Raw genomic sequence first — 6,000 nt, 5'->3', positions numbered from 1 at the left:
CTTTAAGGCTCGTTTGACCTTGAAAATGGGTCTGATTTTCCGTGACGCGCAACTGAATGCGTAGACAAGGTCTTCACGGACGTCCACAAAAAAATTTGACATTTTGGACATCGGAATCCGGATCACCCAACAAAGGCTTGCTATAGAACACGAAAATCATCGAAATTGGGGCATGCGTGCTTCGAGGCTGATTTGACCTTTAAAATTGGTCGGACTGGACGTGAGGGCCAATCGGATGCATAACCAAGGTCTTGACGGACGTCCACGAGATTTTTTGCATTTTTTGGCGTTGGAATCTGGATAACCCAAAAAATTGTTTGCTATAGCGCATGAAAATTTTTGAAATTTGGAGGGTATGCGCACTTTGCGACTTGTTTGACCTTGAAAATGGGTCGAACTGGCCGCGAGAGCCAACCGCCTGAAAAGCAAAGGTCTTGACGGACGTCCACAAAAATTTTTGGCTTATTAAACGTCGAAATCCAGATCACCCAAAAAATGGTTTGCTATAGCACACAAAAATCATCAAAATTGGGGGTATGCACGCTTCATGGATCGTTTGACCTTGAATACGTGTCGCACTGGCCGTGAGGGCCAAGCGGCTTCATAGCCAAGGTCTTGACGGACGTCCAAAAATTTTTTTTTTGCATTTTTGACGTCGAAATTCGGATTACCCAAAAAATGGTTTGCTATAGCACACGAAAAAATGTCAAAATGAGGGTATGCGCGCTTCAGGGCTCGTTTGACCTTGAAAATGGGTCGGACTGGCTATCAAGGCCAATCGGATGCGTAGACAAAGTCTTCATGAACATCCACATTTTTGCATTTTTGACATCGGAATCCAGATCACCCAAAAAATGGTTTGCTATAGCACACGAAAATCGTCTCAATGGGGGGTATGCGCGCTTCAGGGCTCGTTTGACCTTGAAAATTGGTCGGACTTGTCGTAAGGGCAAACCGGCTACATAGCCAAGGTCTTGAAGGACGTCCACAAAAAATTTTGGAACTTTTGACATTTGAATCCGGATGACCCAAAAATTTGTTTGATATAGCACACGAAAATCGTCTAAATGGATAATATGTGTGCTTTGGGATCGTTTGACCTTGAAAATTGGTTGGACTGGCCGTGAGGGCCAACCGGATGCATAGACAAGGTCATAACGAGCGTCCACAAAAAAATTTGGCATTTTTGACGTCGAAATACGGATCGCCCAAAAAATTATTTGCTATAGCATACAAAAATCATCGAAATAGGGGTATGCGCGCTTCGGGGCTCGTTGAAATATGGGTCGGACTGGCCGTGAGGGCCAATCGGCTGCATAGCCAAGGTCCTGACGGACGTCCATAAAATTTTTTGGCATTTTTGACGTCGGAATACAAATCACACGAAAAATGGTTTGATGTACACAAAAATCATCTAAATGGGGTGAATGGGCACTTCGGCACTCGTTTGACCTTGAAAATGTGTCGGAATTGAAATGAGGGCCAATCGGATGCATAGAGAAGGTCTTTACGAACGTCCACAAATAATTTTGGTATTTTTGATGTCGAAATCTGGATCACCCAAAAAATGGTTTGCTATAGCACACGAAAATCATCTAAATGGGGGGTACGAGCGCTTCAGGGCTCGTTTGACCTTGAAAATGGGTCGAACTGGCCGTGAGGGAAAACCGACTGCATATCCAAGGTCTTGACGGACGTCCACAAAAATTTTTGGAACTTTTGACATCGGAATCGGATAACCCAAAAAATTGTTTCCTATAGCACACGAAAATCATCTAAATGGGGGATATGCGTGCTTCGGGGCTTATTTGACCTTGAAAATGGGTCAGAGTGGCCGTGAGGGCCAATCAGATGCATAAACAAGGCCATAACAGACGTCCATACAATTTTTTGGCATTTTGGTGTCAGAATCTGGATCAATCAAAAAATTATTTGCTATAGCACACGAAAATAATCTAAATAGGGGGTATGCGTGCTTCGGGGCTCGTTTGACCTTTAAAATGGATCGGACCATCCGTGAGAGCCAACCGGCTGCATATACAAGGTATTGATGGACATCCACAAAAAAAATTTGAACTTTTGACGTCGGAATACGGATCACCCACAAATGGTTTGCTATAGCAGACAAAAATCATCTAAATGGGGTGTATGCGCCCTTCGAGGCACGTTTGACCTTGAAAATGGGTCGGAATGGCAGTAAGGGCCAACCGGATGAATAACCAAGGTCTTGACAGACGTCCACAAAATTTATTGCATTTTTGACGTCGGAATCCGGATCACCCAAAAAATTGTTTGCTATAGCACACGAAAATCATTTGAATAGGGGGGTATGCACGCTTCGGGGATCGTTTGACCTTGAAAATGGGTCGTACAGGCCGTGATGTCCAACTGGATCCATAGCCAAGGTCTTGACAGATGTCTACAAAATGTTTTGGAACTTTTGACGTCGGAATCTAGATTATCCAAAAAAATGGTATGCTATAGCACACGAAAATCATCTAACTGGGGTATGCACATTTCGGGGCTCGTTTGATCTCAAAAATGGTCGGACTGGCCGTGAGAGCCAACCGGATGCATAGCCAAGGTCTTTACGAACGTTCTTAAAATTTTTTGGCATTTTGACCCCGAAATCCTGATCACCCAAAAAATGGTATGCTACAGCACATGAAAATCATTTAAATCGGGGGTGATATGCGCGCTTCAACGCTCGTTTGACCTTGAAAATGGCCTGAAAATCCTGTGAGGGAAAACTGGATGTATAACAAAGGCCTTAAAGGATATTCACAAAAAATTTTGGCCTTTTTGACATCGGAATCTGGATCACCCAAAAAATGGTTTGCTATAGCACACGAAAATTATTGAAATGGGGGTATACGCGCTTTAGGGCTTGTTTGACTTTGAAAATGGGTCGGATTGGACGTGAGGAACAACCGATGCGTAGAGAAGGTCTTGACGGATGTCCACAAAAGTTTTTGGCATTTTTGACATCGGAATCTGGATTACGCAAAAAAGGCTTGCTATAGCACACGAAAATCATCAAAATAGGGGTATGCGCGCTTCGTGGCTCGTTTGACCTTGAAAATGGGTCGTACTGGCCGTGCGGGACAACTGGCTGTATATCCAAGGTCTAGACGGACATCCACAAAAAATATTGGAATTTTTGACGTCAAAATCTGGATCACCCAAAAAAATGGTTTGCTATAGCACACAAAAATCATCTAAATGGGGAGTATGCGTGCTTCGGGGCTCGTTTGACCTTGAAATTGGGTCGGACTAGCTGTGAGGGACAACTGGCTGCATATCCAAGGTCCAGACGGACATCCACAAAAAATATTGGAATTTTTGACGTCAGAATATGGATCACTCAAAAAATGGTTTGCTATATAGCACACGAAAATCGTCTAAAGGAGGGTATGCTTGCTTCGGGGCTCGTTTGACCTTGAAAAAGGGTCGAATAGGCCGTGATGGCGACTGGCTTCATAGCCAAGGTCTTGACGGACGTCCACAAAAAATTTGAACTTTTGACGTCGGAATCTTTATCACCCAAAAAATGGTATGTCATAGAACACGAAAATCATCTAAATGGGGTGTATGCACGCTTTGGGGCTCGTTGGACATCAAAAAATGGGTCGGACTGGACATGATAGACTACCAGATGCATAGCCAAGGTCTTAACAGACGTCCACAAAAGCTTTTGGCATTTTTGACGTCAAAATCCGGATTACCTAAAAAATGGTTTGCTATAGCACACGAAAATCATCGAAAATGGAGGGTATTTGCGCTTTGGGGCTCCTTTGACCTTAAAAATGGGTCGGACTTCCTGTAAGGGATAACCGGCTGCATAGCCAAGGTCTTAAAGGACATCTACAAAAAATTTTGGCATTTTGACATCGGAATCTGGATCACCCAAAAAATTATTTGCTATAGCACACGAAAATCGTCAAAATAGGGGGTATGCGCGCTTTAGGGCTCGTTTGACCTTGAAAATGGATTGGATTTGCCGTGAGGGACAAACGGATGCATAGAGAAGTTCTTGACGGACGTCCACAAAAAAATTTTGCATTTTTAATATCGGAATTCGGATCACCCAAAAAAGGCTTGCTATACCACACAAAAATTATCGAAATAAGGGATATACGCGCTTCGGGGCTCGTTTGACCTTGAAAATAGGTCGTACTGGCCGTGAGGGACAACCGGCTGTATTGCCAAGTTTTTGACGGACGTATCATCATTAGATTTACTAGAATTACTAAATGCTGCTCTTTTTCACTAATCATTTTGTATCATTCCTGCGCAGTTTACTCGAATTTGTGCATTCTTGGCTAATATAATACGTCATGCACATTTGCTTGCTCTGTTACTCCTTTGCTCCTTCTGTATGTGTAGTTGACTAGCCATTTGTTGTTCTCTGTTCCACTTTTGGATAATCTTGACATTTCATACTTGTTCTATAACATTGTTCTCAACGATTGGATTTGGAAATTAATTGTGTACAACCATCACAACAAGGAAAAGGAGTGATATCTATCGCGGTTGCATGAAATATTGTTTTGTTTAACCGCTCTATGCCTTAGTTTTTATTATCTTGGACAACAATCGCTTCACGTCTTCTATTTATCGGGTATAGTCATCCATGTTGCAAGGCTATACCTGAAGGGTGCAGGAATCTAGAAAATATAAACACAATTAAAGTTGATGCAGCTTGGAAGTATAGAATAAATAGAGAGTAGAATATGCAGCTAACAGTAAGGGTATGTTTGGTATGAAGCAAAATGTTTTCCTAGAAAATATTTTCTCGTAAAACTAGATTTTTGACTTTTTAACTCATATTTTGTTGGATAGTAGAAAATATTTGACCTTTTTTTAAAAAACAAACTTGAAAAATAAATCGAAGTAGGGGGCTAATAGGGGGGTCGGGTTGGGTCGATGGTAGGGGTGAAAATAATGAAATTTTGAAGTTGAAAATATTTTTTAAAAACAACCTTAAATTATTTTTTTTGGGTGGGGGCTGATAGAGAGTTCGGGGTGGGTCGAGGTGAAAAAAATGAATTTTTGATGTTGAAAATATTTTTTAGAAGCAACATTTAAATTATTTTTTTGGGTGGGGGCTGGTAGGGATAGGGTCGAGGGTACGCGTGAAAAAAAAATTTAAAAGTTGAATTATTTCTTAAAAACAAACTTAAAAATCAGCTGAAGCTATGGCTGGCGGCGGTACCGGAATCGGGTGAACCAAACCGGTAAGTTCCGAAACCAGGACGGAATTTGTACTGTGCGAACCGGGATCGGACTATACCGGTAAAACGGTAAAATTTGTCTTGTTCCGTCCTGGTCCGAAAGGGAACCGGTAGTATACCGGACAGGTAACCGGGACGGACAGTATTAAAAAAAATATTTAAAACTTAAAGATTTAATTTTTTTAATTGAATATAATTTTTATTATAATAATTAAAAAATTTAAATTTAAATTTCAAACTTTAAAAGTTAAAAAAAATTTTAAAAAATCAAACTTTAAAGTTAAAAAATTTAAATTTCAAACTTTAAAGTTATAAAATTTAAATTTCAACATTTCTTTAGTAACATGTTCGGAAACTGGTTGAATAGAAATATCTTCCAATGCTTCAATCCCGTCGTCACTATAATCCTGCATTACTTCATCAACGTCATGTTGAAATTTGGTCGGTAGTGGTTCACGACCCAAATTTCTTCTCTCGGCATTAATTCAATCTAGAAATAATACTGATATCTCCAAGTTGTCGGCTGCTAGTGAATGCCTATGTTCTCCAATTTGAAACCTTGCTGCACTAAAGACGTCTTCCGAAGTTACTGATGACGTTTGCATTGCTAATATATCTCGAGCCATCAGTTGTAGTTTTGGAAATCCTTTGCCGCGATTTCTCCACCATGCTAGAATATCTTCAGTAGGTTCTGTATTTTGATTAACATAGGCATCAAAATCATTTCTATTATCGTGAGAAAGTTCAAGAAAATCCTGTAAATAAT

The sequence above is a fragment of the Solanum lycopersicum genome, chromosome 7 (assembly GCF_036512215.1).
Source record: "Solanum lycopersicum chromosome 7, SLM_r2.1".
Lineage (NCBI taxonomy): Eukaryota > Viridiplantae > Streptophyta > Magnoliopsida > Solanales > Solanaceae > Solanum > Solanum lycopersicum.
The sequence above is the reverse complement of the archived record's forward strand: the minus strand, read 5'-3'. Positions refer to the sequence as shown.